Source organism: Schistocerca nitens, chromosome 11, assembly GCF_023898315.1.
Source record: "Schistocerca nitens isolate TAMUIC-IGC-003100 chromosome 11, iqSchNite1.1, whole genome shotgun sequence".
NCBI lineage: Eukaryota > Metazoa > Arthropoda > Insecta > Orthoptera > Acrididae > Schistocerca > Schistocerca nitens.
Window position 1 is genome coordinate 172166489 of NC_064624.1, and position 19931 is coordinate 172186419.

General features: G+C 43.9%; 1 long non-coding RNA gene across 3 annotated transcripts in view; it reads left to right on the forward strand.

Annotated features, from left to right (window-relative positions):
• Positions 1 to 18463, forward strand: part of LOC126212849 (uncharacterized) — a 31061-nt gene extending 12598 nt beyond the window's left edge. Inside the window, exons 3-6 of one of the 3 annotated variants that reach the window (XR_007540946.1) lie at positions 15594 to 15715; positions 15786 to 15850; positions 15970 to 16353; positions 17662 to 18463. This is a non-coding gene — a long non-coding RNA (uncharacterized LOC126212849). Of the gene's footprint in view, positions 1 to 15593; positions 16354 to 17661 lie in introns of all 3 variants that reach the window. The other 2 variants (XR_007540945.1, XR_007540944.1) reach the window with 2 other exon arrangements.
• Positions 18464 to 19931: the final 1468 nt, after the last annotated feature.

Genomic DNA, 19931 nt, shown 5'->3' on the forward strand with positions numbered 1-19931 from the left:
GATATTTTAAAAATTCCTGAAGGAAATGGGGCAGGCGGCCACGGAAGCACCACATGTATATAGTACGGAGGATACCAGTTCTCCAGCAGGTGTCGTAGGCCTTCTCCAAATCAAAAACGTGAACACAGTCTGAGATTTCTGCAAAATAGCATCCGTGATGTGGGTGGACAAAGTGACGAGATGGTCAATTGCAGAACGGCGTGCTTGAAATCCACACTATACCGTCGTTAGTAAATTTCGAGACTTGAGCCACCATACTAGCTGGGCATGAATCGTATGTTCCATGGCCATGTGAACACAGCTGGTGAGAGAGATGGGGCAGTAGCTAGAAGGAAGGTGTTCATCCTTACTGACAAGGGAACCTCCCCATCGCACCCCCCTCAGATTTAGTTATAAGTTGGCACAGTGGATAGGCCTCGAAAAACTGAACACGGATCAATCGAGAAAACAGGACGAAGTTGTGTCGAACTATGAAAAAAATTAGTAAAATATGCAAACTGAGTAGTCCACGCGATGATAGACAACATCAAGGACTATGGGAGTCGAGGAGCGCCTTGGTCCCGTGGTTAGCGAGAGCAGCTACGGAACGAAAGGTTCTAGGTTCAAGCCTTCCCTCGAGTGAAAAATTTAATTTTTTATTTTCAGTTTATGTGACAAACTCTTATGTTTTCATCAATTTTTTGGGAGTGATTATCACATCCAAAAGGAAACCTAAATCGGGCAAGGTAGAAGAATCTTTTTACCCATTCGCCAAGTGTACAAGGTAGGTGGGTCGACAACATATTCCTGTCATGTGACGCACATGCCGTCACCAGTGTCGTATAGAATATATCAGATGTCTTTTCCTGTGGAGGAATCGGTTGACCTATGACCTTGCGATCGAATGTTTTCGGTTCCCATTGGAGAGGCACGTCCTTTCGTCTACTAATCGCACGGTTTTGCGGTGCGGTCGCAAAACACAGACACTAAACTTATCACAGTGAACAGAGACGTCAGTGAACGATAGGACGGATCATAACTTTGCGAAAATAAAGAAAATAAAATTTTCAGGCGAGGGAAGACTTTAACCGAGGACCTCTCGTTCTGCAGCTACTCACGCTAACCACGGGACCACGGCGCCCCTCAGTTAGAATTTTCCTTGATGTTGCATAGCTTGCACATGGACTACTCAGTTTGTGTATTTTACTAATTTTTTTCATAGTTCCACACAACTTCTTCCTGCTTTCTCGATTGATCTGTGTTCAGTTTTTCAAGGCCTATCCACTGTGCCAACTTATAACTAAATCTGCGGGGGGTGCGATGGGGAGGCTCCCTTGTGAGCTTAGGTATGGGTACGACGGTGGCTTCACACCAGCTTCCGGGAAACGTGCCCTCCGCTCAGATGAAGTTGTACCTATTACACAGAAAGTGGTTGCCTGCAAGAGAAAGGTGCTGAAACATCTAAATGTGGAGAGCGTCTGGTCATGGGGTGTAGGATCGGGAGGAACTGAGAGCACGATCGAGCCTCTCTCATAGCAAAGGCGGCATTGTAGCACTCACGATTCTGAGAAGACAAGGGTATGACTCGAGCCTCCTCTGCTCATTTACGATGGAGGAAGGCATGGTAATAGTGGGAAGAGCTCAAAATTTCGTAAAAATGGCCGCCCAAGGTGTTGGAGATAGCAATAGGGCCCACGATGACACTGTCTGCTAGTGTCAGGCTGGAAATTGGGGTACGGACCTCGGTCCCACTGAACTGTCGGAGGCTGGCCCACGTGACAGAGGAAGGTGTGGAACTGTTAAAAGAACTAGTGAATGAAGTCCAGCTAGCGTTTTTGCCAACCCGAAGAACACGACGACACTGTGCACGCATGTGTTTATAACAAAAATTGTTTGCCATCATAGGATGATGGTTAAAATTGCAGAGAGCATGTCTGCATGCACAAATTACACTACTGGCCATTAAAATTACTACACCAAGAAGAAATGCAGATCATAAACAGGTATTCATTGGACAAATATATTATACTAGAACTGACATGTGATTACATTTTCACTCAATTTGTGTCCATACATGCTGAGAAATCAGTACCCAGAACAACCACCTCTGGCCGTAATAACGGCATCGATATGCCTGAGCATTGAGTCAAACAGAGCGTGGATGGCGTGTACAGGTACAGCTGCCCATGCAGCTTCAATACAATACCACAGTTCATCAAGAGTAGTGACTGTCGTATTGTGACGAGCCAGTTGCTCGGCCACCATTGACCAGACGTCTTCAATTGGTGAGAGATCTGGACAATCTGCTGGGCAGGGCAGCAGTTGAACATTTTCTGAATCCAGAAAGGTCCGTACAGGACCTGCAACATGTGTTAGTGTATTATTCTGCTGAAATGTAGGGTTTCACAGGGATTGAATGAAGGGTAGAGCCACGGGTTGTAACACATCTGAAATGTAATGTCGACTGTTCAAAGTGCCGTCAGCGCGAACAAGAGGTGACCAAGACGTGTAACCAAAGGCACCCCATACCATCATGCCGAGTGATACGCCAGTATGGTGATGATGAATACACGCTTCCAATGTGCATTCACCTCAATGTTGCCAAACATGGATGCTGTAAACAGAACCTGGATTCATCCGAAAAAATGATGTTTTGCCATTTGTGCACCCAGGTTCTTCGTCGAGTACACTATCGCAGGCGTTCCTGTCTGTGATGCAGCGTCAAGGATAACCACAGCCGTGGTCTCCGAGCTGATAGTCTGTGCTGCTGCAAATGTTGTCGAACTGTTTGTGCAGATGGTTGTTGTCTTGCAAACGTCCCCATCTGTTGACTCAGGGATCGAGACGTGGCTGAACGATCCGTTACAGCCGTGCAGATAAGATGTCTGTCGTCTCGACTGCTAGTGATACGAGGCCATTGGGATCCAGCACGGCATTCCATATTACACTCCTGAACCCACCGATTCCATATTCTGCTAACAGTCATTGGATCTCAACCAGCACGAGCAGCAATGTCGCAAATGCGATAAACCACAATCGCGATAGGCTACAATCCGACCTTTATCAAAGTCGGAAATGTGACGGTACTCATTTCTCCTCCTTACACGAGGCATCACAACAATGTTTCACCAGGCAATGCCGGTCAACTGCTGTTTGTGTATGAGAAATCGGTTGGAAACTTTCCTCATGTCAGGACGTAGTAGGTGTCGCCAGTGGCGCCAACCTTGGGTGAATGCTTCAAAAAGCTAATCATTTGCATATCACAGCAGCTTCCTACTGTCGGTTAAATTTCGCATTTGTAGCACGTCATCTTCATGGTGTAGCAATGTTAATGGCCAGTAGTGTATGTTGTGGCATGCCTCAGTCCACCAAAGGACTGGGACATGGCGTGGTAAAGAAAAAGTGCAAGGAATGGAATGTTCTGCAGCAGAATAGATACATTTGTAAGATATCCCACCTGGTCATCACAACTGGAGAAATCTTGTTCTTAGAAGATCGCCACGGAGGAGTATAGCTGCCGGTCAGCCTTAGTAAGCTGCCATTTGGGTGTGCACGCAGGTGGAGTAGGAGTCAGCAAATAGTTAGCACGTGGAAAATGGATGCTCGAGTAGGTGTCAGAAAGAACGGACCACTCGAGATGACGTGCAAGCTGGGCAGTGCAGAAGGCCAGGTCTAAATGGGAATAGCTGTGCGAGCAGTCAGAAAGGAACGTGGGGGCTCCCGTGTTAAGGCAGAAGAGGTTAAAGTGACAGATCCTGGGAGAGCCCCAAAGGAGATGATGCATATTAAAGTCACCGAGTAGCAGAAATGGGTGAGGTATCTGTTTGATAAACTGAAGGAACTCTGCCCTGGTGACAGTGAATGACAGAGGGACCTAAATGGTACAAAGGGAAAAAGTCAAGTGAGGAAGGGAAAGGTGAACTGTAACAGCTTGAAGGCAGGAAGTCAGGGAGATGGGTCGACTATGAATGTAGTCCCGTATGAGCAGTATGACATTCCCGTGAGATGGGATGTGGACCTCAGGGGGAAGGTCAAAACTGACCAGAAAGAAATGCACGAGCTCAAAGTGATCACGAAGACGCATTTTTATTTCCTGAAGGCGAAATACAAAGGGATGCTGCAAAGCTAAAGGTAGCCGTATAGCCTCTTTGTGGGATTGAAGTTTGCAAACGTACCATTGGAGGAGAATTGTGACGACGAAAAAATTAAGAGTTGTCATCTCGGCAGCTGCCGACCTGCAAAGACTCACTGCTACAGGGCACAGAAGCAAGAGGATCCTACTCTGTGAGGCCCACAGAAGCAATGGCTTTCTCGTGCTGTCAGTCTGTGGAGTCCGACGAAGAAAAACAGTCGGTGGTGTGCACTGACGAAACGGAGGCCGGCCAGGTGTAGGTATCTCGTGGTGACACCGTCGATGGGGATCTTCGAGTCGGTGAAGGAACAGACCGTTTGCTTCTGTAGGACTTTTTCGAGTCTTTGCTGTTAGCAGCATAAGACTCAGGTGTCGGTTGGCTGGAGGGACGGGGCAAGTCTTCACGGGAGTACTCCTTCTGTGCTTGCCAGCCTGACAGTTGTGTAGCTAGGGGCTTCGCCCCTTGAGGCGAGGGTTTGGTGGCTTTTTGCACAGCTGGTCAAGGGGACGGTGATGCTACCTGGGCACTGGGCGATTTCACAACCTCATAGATGAATTTGAAGCCTCATCTCTGCATGTCCACGTCCTTCGTGGAGCGAAATGTAGCGAGAACAGGACCGTTAGTGCCAGATGTTAGAACTCAGGGTTCACAACTAGCCAATATCTTGCAAGCGACTGGGAAAGCCACGTTTTCCTTTACCCGGATCTCCTGGACAGCCCACTCATCAAGATACACAGGACAATCTCGAGAGAAGATGGCATGGCTGCCATTGCAGTTGATACAGTGGGTAGAAGGAGGTGAACAATCGCCCTTGTGTGCATCCCTACCACAGGTTAGACATTTGACCGAGTGTCAATAACATGTTCTAGTGTGACAATGGGAACAGTGCATTGCATTCAGAATGTAAAGTCAGACTGTGATAATTTCATAGCCTGCTTTGATTTTGAATGGAAGCACCACTCTATCAAAAGTGAGAAAAGCGTTGTCTGGCCACTAAGGAGGAATCGATCTTTCTCATCCCCCTATGGACAGCAATGACAGCTACTGATAACAAATTAACACACAATTTACATAATGTGTTTGAATAACACACTGTGAATCCCTCTCCATCTATCATGTATGTACTAATTTACTTACGTGACCACTCATAAGTAACATGAAAAAAAGTGGTGTACATATGCCACTCTTTGGCCAAAAGAAAAACGGATAGTAAACATGGAGATAGAAAAACAAACATACATGAATGGTAAAAACAGAAGATATACAGAAGAAATGAAATGGAGGTGTTCACGGAAGGCACTGGTTTTACAACCAAGTTCAACAGTGCACACAAATGTAGAAAAACAGTTTTACATGCGAACAAAGGAGCACACCGAAGAAAGCAGTGATGGACATGGATGAAGAGTGACAATCTTTGGTACAATGTACACACTGGGTGCCGGGAACGGGCAGGGGGTAGGAGGAGGGGGGGGGGTGAAGAAGCCACTGGGAGAAAGGGAGGGTAGAGGGTAGAGTCGGGTGTGGAAACCCAAGGGGGGAGGGAATGGAGGGGAGAACTAGGAGAGAGGAGGGGGAGGGAGAAAGGAAGGAGAGAGGGAGCTCTGGAGGAAAAAGGGAAAGGAAGGGGAGGGTTAGAGCTGATAGGAGGGGTATACGGAAGGAACGAGGACATTATCAGAAAGGGGGAGTTGGCGGAAGCCACCTTGGGCAAGGGTGTGGAGAATGTGAAGATGGAGAGCAGGTGCGATGCAAGAGTATGAGCGCGGCAGCAGGATGGGGTAGGAGAGGATGGGAGAGACAAGTGGGTGGGGAGGATCGAGCTTGTGGGAGGTGTAGAGGGTCCGTATCTGTTCGAGGAAAAGGAGGAGGTGCGGGAAAGGGATCGAGTCGTAAAGGATCTGCACGGCGGATGGGAGACGGATGCGATAGGCGAGGCGGAGCGCATGGCGTTCAAGGATTTGAAAGGACTTATAATATGTGGGAGGGGCAGATATCCAGGCAGGGTGGGTATAACAAAGGAGGGGGTGGACGAGGGACTTACAAGTAAGGAGGATTCTGGAGGGGTCCAGACCCCAAGATTGGCCAGAGAGGAGTTTCAGGAGGCGGAGACGCGTTCGTGCCTCAGCTTGGACTGTCCGGAGATGGGGGGGTTCAGAAAAGGCAGCAATCGAGGGCGACACCGAGGTACTCGAGGGTGGGGGTGAGGTTAATGGGGTGGCCATAGATGGTAACGTAGAAATCCAGGAGAAAGAAGAAAGGGGTGGTGTGGCATACGATGATTGCCTGGGTTTTGGAAGGACTGACCTCGAGCGGCCACTGGTTGCACCAAGTGGTGAACAGGCCAAGATGGCATTGGAGAAGGCATTGGGAGCTTTGAAGGGTGAGGGTAAGGGCAAGGAAGGCGGTGTCATCGACATATTGGGGGAGTGGATGGGGGGTTGGGGTGACAGCATGTCCGCTGTATACAAGAGGTACAGAAGAGGGGAGAGGACGGAACCTTGGGGCACACTGGTGGAGGGGTAGAAGGTGCAGGAATCGGTGTTGTGGATGGTAACCTAAGAAGGGTGATATGGAAGGAAGGAGGTGATGAGGCGGACATAATTAATAGGAAGGGCGAAGGTTTGGAGCTTGAAGAGGAGACCAGAATGCCATACACCGTCATAGGTGTGTTTCAAGATCGAGGGAGAAGAAGATGGCGGAGCGACGGGAATTGAGTTGCTCGGAGAGGAGGTGAGTGAGCGGAAGGCGAAGGTCATCGGCAGAGAAGGAGGGTCAGAAGCCACATTGGGTGGGGAGGAGGAGGTGGTGCAGGTGGAGGTGCTGGTGGATTCGTCGGGTGAGGATGGATTTCAAGACCTTGCTGAAGACCGAGTTGACACTGATAGGACGGTAGGAGGAGACATCACAGGGTGGTTTTGTGGGCTTGGGGAACATCAGGATCTGGGAGGTTTTCCACAGGTCGGGTTAGTAGCCGGTGGAAAGGACCACATTATAGAGGGTAGCCAGGACAATGAGGAAGGAAATGGGAGCTTCACGGACATGACGGTAGGTGACACGGTCGTGACCGGAAGTGGTGTTAAGTGTTGAGTGAAGCGTGGCTACAATGTCTTGAGTGTGATGGGGTTATTGAAATCTGGTGTGGGATGTTGTCTAAGTACTGGAAGCTAGGAGCAAGTGTAGGGGCAGAGGTGTCAGCCTGATCACAGACATCGGGGAAGAGGGAGTAATCCAATAGAGTATCATCGGGGATTATAAGAATATCGGAAAGGTTGGAAGTGAAACGATTGGCTTTACTGAGGCTGATGTTGTCTGGAAAGGGCTGATCACTACGAAGGAAGGGATACTGTGGAGGAGGTTTAGATCCAGTAAGGCGGTGAAAGGCTGACCAGTACTTAGATAAGTTAATAGGTAGGGTAGCATTTAGGTAGGTGCAGGTCTGGCGCCAGTCGCGGCGTTTTTTGGGCACGAGGAAATTCCAAATGTGTCTGTGGAGTTGCTAGTGGCATCAGAGTGTGTCCCGGTCCCGTGTATGGAGGAAGGCACGGTAGAGACGACGGGATTCTTGCAGGAGGAGGATGGCCTGTGGGGGTAAAGTGGAACAGTGTGGGTAAAGGGCGGTAGTGAGAATGTTAGCCTGAGCTGTCTCAGTCAAGGTCTGCTGGAGAAGGGAGGCGGCACGAGTGATGTCATCAGGGGGGTGGTAGGTGAGAGGGTGGCTTTTGACCTGGGTATTGAGGGTGTCCCGGTAGGCATTCCAGTTGGCACGGGATTAGATGTGGACATACTTCGGGGCAGGGTCATTGCACGGAGGGTTACATCTGTCTGACACAGTAAGGAGGACAGGGAGATGGTCACTACCGATGGGGTCAAGTAGGTCCACCGTAATGCGTCCAAGGAGGTTGGGGGAGGCCAGGACTACATTGAGTGAGGTATGGGATTCAGGGTGGGTGTGCTGTGGAAGGGGCAGGAGATCACCTCACAGGGAGGCAAGGAACCGATGCCTCGGACAGAGCTGGGTGTGGGTCGAGTACGAATGTTGAGGCCGGCGGCAATCACGAAGGGGGAGAAGCTGCGGTCAATGTGGGAAAGGGAGTCAAATGGGACGGGGGCTGCAGGACGGTGGTGCAGGTAATGGTAAGGCTGGAGAAGAAGAGGGTAAAGATTAGGTATTCCGTGGGGTTGGGTAGGAGGGGTTGGAGCCTAACAGGGAAACTGGTGAAGAAAAGGAAGAACGGAACTAACAATACCATTTACCTTCATACATACATTGCAAGAAGGAGAAGGAAATATCCCAAATAAATGTCTCTCAGTGCAGCAAAAAGTGAGTTCCAATTTGAAACTTCCTGGAGGATTAACACTGTGTGCCGGACAGGGACTCGAACCCACAGCTTTTGCCTTCTGCTCCACCGACTGATCATTCTGAGCGAGACTCATGACCTGCCCTCACAGTACCTTATCTCCTACCTTAGAAACTTGACAGAAGTTCTGCATACCTCGGAAATTAGCACTCCTGGGAGAAGGGATATTGCAGAGGAATAGATCAGGCACAAGCAAAGAGAGTGCTGGAAACGAGGTCTGCCCCACTGGTGGGTGTGTCCCTGTTCGAGTGCAGTGCAAGCACAGCTTCGCTACGGGAAAGGTTTCCTGGCATCTGAACCCATACTGTTCGTCACAAATGGAAAAAAAGTGCATATACTTCAGCACACACATTTAGTCCAGTTAGTTTCAAAACACTGTAATATATTTTTAATTTCAAAATTACAAATAGAAAAAACACAAATTAACAAGTAAAGAATTTCTGATGTTCATTAGTAATCTACATCAACATCTCCATCCATATTCCGCAAACCACTGTAAGGTGCACCAAAGAGGGTACGTCATGTTGTGCCAGTTATTTAGGGTTTCTTCCTGTTCCATCCACATATGGTGAGCAGGGAGAATAATTCATTCAATGCCTCTGATGATCCAGTAATTATTCTAATCTTATCTTCACAATTCCTATGTGAGTGATACGTAGGGAGTTGCAGTGTAATCCTTGAGTCATAATTTAAAGAAAGTTTTTGAAAGTTTGTTAATAGACTTTCTTGGGATAGTTTATGGCTATCTTCAAGAAACTTCAAGTTCAGTTCCTATAGTATCTTCGTGATACTCTCCCATGGATTAAACAAACTTGTGGCTATCTGCGCTGCACTGCTCTGAATACGTTCAATATCCCCCGTTAGTCCCAGCTGATATGGATCCCACACACTTGAGCACTATTCTAGAACCGGTCACATGAGTGATCTTTTAAGCAATCTCCTTTGGAGACAGATTGCATTTCCCAGTATTCTACCAATAAACCAAAGTCTCCCACCTGCTTTGCCTATGACTGAGCCTACGTGATCATTCCATTTCAAATCCCCTTAAAGTTTTACACCCAGGAGTTTGTACAAGTTGGCTGATTCCATCGGAGACTCATTGATACTATAGTTCTTTTGTTTTGTGCAGTGTACAATTTTATATTTTCGAACATAAAAGAAAGTTGCCAAATCTTTGCCCCACTTTGAAATCTTAACAAGATCTGACTGAACATTTATGCAGCTTCTTTCAGACAATACTTCATCATACATAACAGCATCATCTGATACAACGTGAACAGCAAGGGTCCTAACACACTTGCCTGGGACACTCCTGAAGCTACTTCTACATCTGACAATGACTCTCCATCCAAGATAACATGCTGTGTCCTCCCTACCAAAAGTCCTCAATCCAATCACAAATGTCACTTGATAGCTCGTATGATTGTACTTTTGACAATAAGCATAGGTTCAGTACGGAGGCAAATGCTTTTCGGAAATCAAAAAATACTGCATGTTACTGGTTGCCTTTCAGGAATTCCGTTGGGGCCTGGAGCTTTGTTCAATTTTAACAATTTCAGCTATTTCTCAACACCACTGACACTAACACTTACTTCATTTATCTTTCCAGTGGTATGAGGATTAAACTGGGGCAATTCTCCTGGGTTTCCTTTGTAAATGAACATCTCAAAATGGAGTCAACCATATCAGCTTTTGTTTTGCTACCCTCAATTTCAGTTTCTGTCTCATTTGCTAATGCATGCACACAAACTTTGGTGCCACTAACAGCATTTGCTTATGGCCAGAATTTTTTGGGTTCTGTGAAAGATCATTTGACAATATTCTGCTACACTAAACACTGGAAGCAACATGTAACATCCGTTACATTATCAAAAGAAGTCAAACACCAGAAAAACCTTATTGCTATCTCAACTGTGTTACCACATCAATCACCATTTCTTTAATATACCCACAAAGTTTTCTCCCCAAAATAAATGCTGTTTCCAAAAGAGGAAATTCTGGAGTTGTATTGAAGACAAATATGCTAAATGACAGTTAAGAACTATTCTCCACATCCAATGAGGAATGAAAGGAATTTCTCCTTCAGTGCTTCAGAACTTTGTCAAAAGCCACTGATGAAAATTATACACTGCAGTTTTAAAGATTTCTCACCGATGATCTAATGTGAAAAGTTACTTGTGTAAATACTCATTTCTGAAGTCATCCTTTAAATATGGGCAGTACAGAAGTACATTCCTCAAGTCTTTCAAGCAAAATCTATAATTCCACACCCAAAAGCCCATTCTGTCCACGGAATTTACACAAGCTGCACAAATATATTCTCCTACTCAACTTTTGGACACCTTACAGGAATCAAATCAATGTGTGACAAGTGTGCACTGGATGTCACTGAAATGGTGGAAATTTGCAGCACCTGTTACAGTTCCAATATGCACACACAAATTTTCAAACAACATACATAAAATTAAAGACAATGTTTAAAACAAACAATGGAAAATCCACGATGGAATAATGACAATATTTTGAAAAGGGCAGATTGCTACCAACCATACACTGGAAATGATGAGTCGCACACAGCCACAACGAAAAGACTGTCAGAAAGTAAGCTTTCAGCCAAAAAGACCTTCATAATGTTTCCGTAATGTGAGATTCAACAGCTGTAAAGTATTTCATTCAATGGATTTAACCCATCCTACTTATGTTTTCTTATATCACTTCACACAAAAGTATTTGTATTTATTTATTGGTTCCATAATGATACGGTACATAGTTTGCACATACAATATAGGATCCATCAGGTTCAAGGCAATAAATACAATTCACACACACACAACCACTATGAATTTTAAATAGATCTTACAGGTCAATAAATGTTGCATATTGGTAACATGATTAGAAAACAAACAAGAGTATTGAAAGCAATAAGTAAAGTTAAAATATGTGATTAATTACAATAATTGTAATGGCGTTGCACAAACTTGGACAGGACAGAACAGAAGCAGTGGCCAAAGGAGAATTGTTCCTGTTTCACTTCAAAAGTGTATAAATTTGGTATCTGTTTTAAATGCAATGGTATATTATACAGCATAATGTTCATATCGTATACTCCTCTACAACAAATGTTTGTACTTTTGTGTCAATGTGTTCTACCTAATATCATAAAAGTGCAAAGTAAAGTTATGTTTCAAGCTGCTTATCTATTTTAAAGCACTTCCTTTTGTAAATATCTGGCTTCATAGATGTGTAAAAGAGGCAGGGGGTATTAAATTGAGATTTTTTAAATATTGGTTCACAGGAATCTCTGTATTTGTTTTCTTTTATTATTCTGACAGTTTCTGTATAAGGGTTAAAAGTTATGCAGTTCCCACAATAGAAAATCAGTCGTGGTCAGATACTGCAATGGTACACTGCATGAATACATGGGTTGTATTCCATGAGGATTCTTAAAGTGATTGTGAATGTACACTCCTGTCCATTAAAATTGCTACACCACAAAGATGACATGCTACAGACGCGAAATTTAACCGACAGGAAGAAGAGGCTGTGATATGTAAATGATTAGCTTTTCAGAGCATTCACACAAGGTTGGCACCAGTGGCGACACCTACAACGTGCTGACATGAGGAAAGTTTCCAACCAATTTCTCATACACAAACAGCAGTTGACCGGCATTGCCTGGTGAAACATTGCTGTGATGCCTCGTGTAAGGAGGAGAAATGCGTACCGTCACGATTATGACTTTGATAAAGGTCGGACTGCAGCCTATCGCGATTGCGGTTTATCGTATCGCAACATTGCTGCTCGCGTTGGTCGAGATCCAATGACTGTTAGCAGAGCAGAATATGGAATCGGTGGCTTCAGGAGGGTATTACGGAACGCCGTGCTGGATCCCAATGGCCTCGTATCACTAGCAGTCGAGATGACAGGCATCTTATCCGCATGGCTGTAACGATCCGTGCAGCCACGTATCGATCCCTGAGTCAACAAATGGGGACATTTTCAAGACAACAACCATCTGCATGAACAGTTCAATGACGTTTGCGGCAGCACGGACTGTCAGCTCAGAGACCGTGGCTGTGGTTACCCATGATGCTGCATCACAGACAGGAGGGCCTGCGATGGTGAACTCTACAATGAACCTGGGTGCACAAATGGCAAAATGTCATTTTTTCAGATGAATACAAGTTCTGTTTACAGCATCATGATGGTCACAACCGTGTTTGGTGACATTGTGGTGAATGCACATTGGAAGCGTGTATTCGTAATCGCCATACTGGTGTATCACCCAGTGTGATAGTATGGGGTGCCCTTGGTTACACTTCTCAGTCAACTCTTGTTCAGATACACGCCACTTTAAACAGTGGTCGTTACATTTCAGATATGTTACGACCCGTGGCTCTACCCTTCAAAAATGGTTCAAATGGCTCTGAGCACTATAAGACTTAACATCTGAGGTCATCAGTCCCCTAGAACTTATAACTACTTAAACCTAACTAACCTAAGGACATCACACACATCCATGCCCGAGGCAGGATTCGAACCTGCGACCGTAGCAGTTGCGCGGTTCCGGACTGAAGTGCCTAGAGCCGCTCTGCCACCGCGGCCGGCTCTCTACCCTTCATTCAATCACTGGGAAACCCTACATTTCAGCAGGATAATGCATGACCGTATGTTGCAGGTCCTGTTGTATGGTCCACCGAAAATCTCAATTTCTACTGTCCTGATTATAGGTTTGATATCTTTCATTACAAAATATGCTGATATGCATTCCACAGAGCAAAATACAGTGACATGCTATAGATGAATGCTGTGTGTAGAGGTGTGGCACTGCACTTTGGTACACTTAAGTGCAAGTAACATATCTTACATTTCCTCAAACATATATGTTTTATGTGTGCCAAACTCTTCAGACAGATATGCGCTGCAAACTGACCCTATTTCTGAAAAACCCTTTTTTCCAAAATATTTTATATCCTCTTTCAGACAGTTGGGATGTGGGGTCACTATCAACTTTTTGCCCTCATTCAAAAGTATTGGTAGATCCGAGCCTGAACATCCCCCCCCCCCCCCCCCCTGCCCAATTACCTACTCCTCCATGATGACCACTCCTTCCCTATCACCCTCTGTAAAGTTAACCATTTTGCTTTCCAACTCTCCAAAGACTTCTCCATACCCAATTGCCTCACTTTGATTACTCCCTCTTCCCCTATGTCGTGACCACTCTGATACCACTGTCCACCACTTGCACCCAACATCCACTACTTGGATGAGTTACTGCCCTCAGAATTGAACACTCCTATCACACCAAAAGTCACTGGCAATCCGGGCTCCTTCCCAAGCCCCAGACCTATGCCCGTCCTATCAACTTTGTCCATCTCATTGCCCCTTCCTCTCCCATTGTCCTTCCTATGTTACAATTCATAATACCTATTCTTGAACCTTCTATCCTACCACAGGTATGCCCCAGGGCTCTGTCCTTTCTCCTCTCCTATATCTCTTGTACTCCGCTGGCATGCCCAAACCACCCCCACCAGTCCATCTTCTTCATTATGCAGAGGACACTGACTTCCTTGCTCTCTGTCCTACCCTTCAACCAACCAAAACCAGTCACTGCTTGGTGAAACCCAAGACTCCTTTGAATCAATCCTTCCAAAATCCAGGCAATCATTATAGGACATACCACCCACTTCTTCTGGCTCCATGATTTCTACCTCACGATCTACAACCACCCTATCCAACTTACCCCACCTTGAAATATCTCAGTCTCACCCTTGACTGTCACACCTGACTCCCCATCTCTTTATCATCCAATGAAAAGCCCCTGGTAGACTCCACCTCCTGCAACTCCTGACCAGCTGGACCTGGGGATTGCACCCTTCTACCAGCCTTCATACCTACAAACACCCGGTCCGTCATCCTTTGATACACCAGTGTTGCCTGGATATCCAATTGCTCCTAAATTCTAAAAAGCATTCCAAATCATTGAACACCATGCTCTCCACCTCACTTTCCGTATCCGTCTCCTGTCCCCCACGAGAATCTTCTGTCAACTCATACCCTTCCCATACCTCCTCCTATTCCTCGAACACATCTGTATCCCCTACACCAACCTTCACCTCGCTCTCCATCTCCTCCTGATGTCTCCCTTCCTCTCCACTCCCCACCTGCTGCCACACCTCTACCTATGTGTTCCACCTTCTATCCACCTCCACACCCTCCACCTTCTCTCCCAAAGAAACTTACATCATCTCTATGTTCTGGATAATGTGCTTCGTCCTGATATTTACCCTTCCTGCCACCTCTGACCATTATTTTACCCTCCCCTCCTCCCTAGTGTCTCTCTCCTACCACACCTCATCCTCTGTTTCCTCCCTCCTGCCCCCCTGTCCTTTGCCCCTCCTTCCTCGGCTGCTCTCTCCCCACCCTCTCCACCTCCAGCCCCTTGCTGTGCTACCAGCTTCCCCCATCCGTCGTTCTTGCCCCCCACTCCCCTTCCTCACCGACCCACGCCTTTCTTTCCTCTCTCCCTCCTCACTGATCTCCCCTCTCTTGGCAGCTCCTTCCAATTTTAATCCAGCTACTTCGTCGTGTAATGATGCTCGCCATGTGTGTAACGTAAGTGCAGTGTGTGTCGAGTGTCGTCGTCGCATGTGGTTCACAGTACTGTAAACGACCATTTTTAATTGTGCTCTTCACGACACCAGTGTTTGTGCTACGTCTTCGTCGAGTGTCATTTTAATCATAGGTGTAATTTACGTAAACGTGCCTTGTGAAATTTATGTTAATTTGTAGAACAAAAAAAAAAAAGTACATACGACTGATAATATCGTAACATACAATGCACATTATGTGTCTGAATAATACACTATGACTCCTTACCCATGTATCACATATGTAGCCCTACTTATTAACTTACATAACAGCTCTAAATTAAGTTCAGGAAAAGAAAACGTTGCTTACATTAGTACCGTATAGAAAGAGCTATAAAACGCCGAGAAAATAAAAAAAAGTCTGTAGGCCTACTATTGCCATTATATTTGCGTTTTCACGCCTTTATAATCTTGTTTCAATATCTCATTTCCTGTAACGATGGCAGTCAGTAACACACAGAACTTTGTTCCAGTTATAGCTCCAGAAAACTGCCACCAGCAGCAGATGTCACACAGTTAAAAAATGGGAAACTTGAAGAATAAGCTACTAGTGGTTTGGATACACATTTGGCAAATTTCACCTTTCACTTAAAATGTAGGTACAGTTATAGTCCTTAAGAGTATACTGGCAAATGGTAACTCAAAGCTCTTTGTTCCTGTTACAGCTCGAAGTCAGTCGGCAAGTCGGCAGCAGCAGCATCAGCAGCAGCAGACGTCACACAGCCATAATGTGAGAAGCTTGAAGAATAATGTGGTAGTGGTTTGGATACATATGACATATTTCACCTTCAGTTTAAAATTGAAGTTTGTTTATATTGGTAGGTGGTAACTCTGAGCTCTTTGTTCCAGTTATGGCTCGGATAGTCTTCCAGCAGCAGCAAATGTTACACAGTCCTATAGAGGCAAACTTGAAGTATAAAGTAACAGTGTTTTGCATACAATGGCAAACTTGACCTTTCACTTAAAATGGAGGTACATTTGCAGTGAGTTTAATGTTATGACACGTGAATGGATTACCAGTGATGTATATGTAAATACTGGAATTTGTAACTTAGAACTTAATTTCAGTATCGGCTTTGAAATTTGGTCACTGGATACAACTATATTATCTTTCATGTTGATAGCAGCAATCATCAGATTGCAATCCAGTTAAGTACCTGTGAGGCATGAGATGTCAAAAATACTTTTGGGTTATTGGTAGCCTGTGTCAAGGCATGTGGCACCTCAAAGTTTGTAAGTACAGTAGCATTTTGTTTTCTGCTTTACTTAAAAATTGTTAGCTGTAGCACCCATTCTGACATTCAATTATTTTGAATTTCAAGTTTCTTAAAATGATACTGACATCGGTTTCATGTGTGTTAACACTAATCCGTATATTATTGTTAATATATGCTGCTATTTTCCTCAGATGTTAACTGAAATTGTTTTATTGTAATGATAACAACACTTCAGCCTTTGCAAACTTGCAGTATAGGTTACCTGCTCAGAAATATTTACTGGAAGAAATGGTTTCTTGAATAGGACAAAAAGGAATACCACTGAAAATGCCAAATGTGAATTGGTGAAACATCTTGCACTCAATAATAAATTTCATTTGCAAAACATGGAAGTTTTCCTATCTTTGTGGTGGAACACAACAAATTCTCATAATTTTGCTAGTTTGTATTCTAGAAAGGGTGCCAGAAATGGAAGAGTATAATTTTTATTAAATCGGGCATTAAATGTAAGTAGGTTAGAGTACAGAAAGGGTGCAACTGGCCTTCCCCACTGTAGCCTGAGGTGCTCCAACATGCATTTGTACTGATGTGCAGGTGGTTATAACACTGGTATCAAACTGCATGGTACCCACTTACTAATGTGACCTACCCTTGCACGATCTGTTGCAGACAGCAAGAAATCTGCTACTGCTCTTACTACCTGTCCAACAGTTGTGGAAGATTTTTTCCCTTGGTGCCTGTATTGATTAAAAAACTAACCACTGCAGAGGTGATTGTAGAACTTTTGTTATGGTCACCATGTGCAGTGTGGAGGGGCTCCACTCTTTAAAAAATACAATTACCTTGTGGGACATGCAATTATTTATTATTAGAGGCTTTCATGGACATTTTGTTTACTGAAAAAGTCAGTCATTATCTGAGGTATTTAAATGTTAACTTCAAATCTAAAACTGCATCAAAAGATAAATTTCAGTAAGTCTTAAACAAGTTTCAGTATCTTGCTTCACATGCTGGACCCTCCAACTATAAAAAACAGTGTTTTGCAGAGAACAGCTATTCAGATGTTCAACATCCCAGAATTTGTGTAGAAGATATCCCTTACATTGTTAGTTTCATTGTGGTCACACTCTACAGTGTAGTGTTATCAGCATACATATAGAAGTTTGAAGAACATATTAAATTAATTGCTAGAGACATGCCTTAAGTGAATATGTTTACTACTAATGTGAGTCAGCTAAGTAGTTGCTGCAAGTTTTTATGTTGTTTCTAAAGTGTCTTTAGACAAGGATATTTCTGCTGTTTGTTTCCTGTTCTTCTGTTTCAGATAACTACTCATATATGCAGCAACTGCTGAAGCAGCCTCTGGCAGTTTATTGAAGTTCCGTGAACAAAGTGTTGTGTGGTCTGTTTGTGTAAAGTGATAAAGAAAAATGTTAAAGTGTAATTGCATATGTAATTGTGCATATATTTAATCATTATTTTTGCTAGTTGTAAAACCTATTTTCATGTAAATCAGAGAACATTGTATAATAGGTAACAACCGAATGAGGCAGTGTAGCTATTAACAGCACTGACCTCATATTCGGGAGGATGGGGTTCGCTGTGTCTGGCCGTCCTGATTCGGGTTTTCCGTGGTTTTCCTGGATCACTAAGGCAAATGCCGGGATGGTTCCTTCATCGAGGCCACGGCTGACCACCTGTCCTGCCCTTAAAGAGATCCTTTAAACATTCTGTGTATACCCATATTTTGAATTATTCATGTTTGTTGTATTGCTGTGACAACTGCTGTATTATGTTGAGATATTCTTGGATGAAATAAAAAAGTTTATATATTTGTATTTGTGGTCACACGTTAAATTACTGAGAAAATTGCAGAGTGGTTATAGCACCGAATTTCCATTCAGGTGCATTGGGATCCTTCGCCTGTTTGAACATCCTGATTTACATTTTATGTGGGTTCCCTAAATTCCTTTAGGCAAATACTTTTGTTGGTTCCACTGAATAGGCCATGGCAGAGTAACTGCCATTTCCAGTCTGAGTTTCTGCTCAGTCTGTGACATGTTAACTATTTATTCATTCTCTTTATAATACTGTAATATGTTTTAAGTGTTCCGTATCATTGTGGAAAAGTCAGAATAAAATTGATCATCTCACATGTACATACATTTGTGTTGGTTACCATTTTTTATTTTAACTTATCTTCCTTTTGTTCCATGTACTCCTAAGTAATTTGTTGAAAACCCATGAGCTCAAAGACGAGCACTTACTACCATTTTAGGATATATTTTACGTACAAATATGGTAATGTCTCATGTGGCATGGTAATGTGTCTTTGTTGAGCTGATATTACTGTCTCATGAACATAGGTGTCTTACATAGAACATACAGAAATTAAACAGCTGTGCAGTAATCTTGTAAGAATATATTTTGTTAATTTTGGGGCAGGATAGGAAACTCATCTGAAGTGATACATGTATCACATCTCCTACCTTCTCAAGAAATGTCTCAAAATTTGTGGCACTACTGTGAACACAAACACTTGCTGTCTCATACATAGTATGGAAAGCTATGAAGTGTAGTAGTGTGTATGCAACATGTTAATACTTTCTAGGGATTTTACACTTACTGAAATGCCTTGAGTATTGGAGGTGATCTAAAAATGGAACATAGTTGAGTATCTTCTCCAAGTATACCCCATCACTAATGCTTGGTAGCATCATGATGAAAAAGTGCAAGTGCTGTATCAGGTCAACTTGAATACAAAGAAACTTATGTAATTTGGTGAGACTTAGCTTTGTGGCATTAGCGAAAGAAAAATGAGTTTCCTCAATTTGTACACATCCATTGCAAATAGGCGTTTTTTTTTCATTTAATTAGTTTTTGGCCATTGACTTTGAAACATTTTATACATAGTTTGGAGCATATCACTTTTATGCAGGAACATTGTCCAGTGTACACTTCAAACATATGTATTGCAATTGAAGCACTTCACGGAGGTAAATTTGGCATGAATACAATATGCTTACAACAATAATCACATCAGATACTTTGTCAGTGTATTTAAATAAAAGTATAGACTTACTTACATTTGGGCCTATTAGCACTTGTGCATACTACATGAACGTTTTTGAATAAAATATGCTTTTTTGTTTTCAAAGAGCTCAAGTCAGTTCATTTTCTGTTATGTTAAGCAACACTGAAAAACTCTGTTAGGTGCACTCACTGCTATGTTGAGGTTGTCATATGCAAGACTTAGCCCTTCATTTTGAGTGCTCATCTTGTCTTGTTCATGAATTAGTCCTACCTAATCAGACAGTTAACTGTCATGATATTAAACTGCAAAAAGATCAAAGCAGGCAGCTGGCATTGACAGATGAAGTGTTTCGAAAGGATACATATTATTGCCTCGTGTGAGACAGAAAAAAAGCAAAACGTGGAATCCACAGGTAAAGCATTCCCCAGGAAAGGAAATTTTGTCCAAAGTAAGTGATTTTAGATCTTTATGTAGATTGCTGTTCTTATTCCTACTATTGCCTGGTACAGACTCACAAAGGTGTAGCCTTTGCCGACAGTTTAATAGGTACTGTAAGTTCT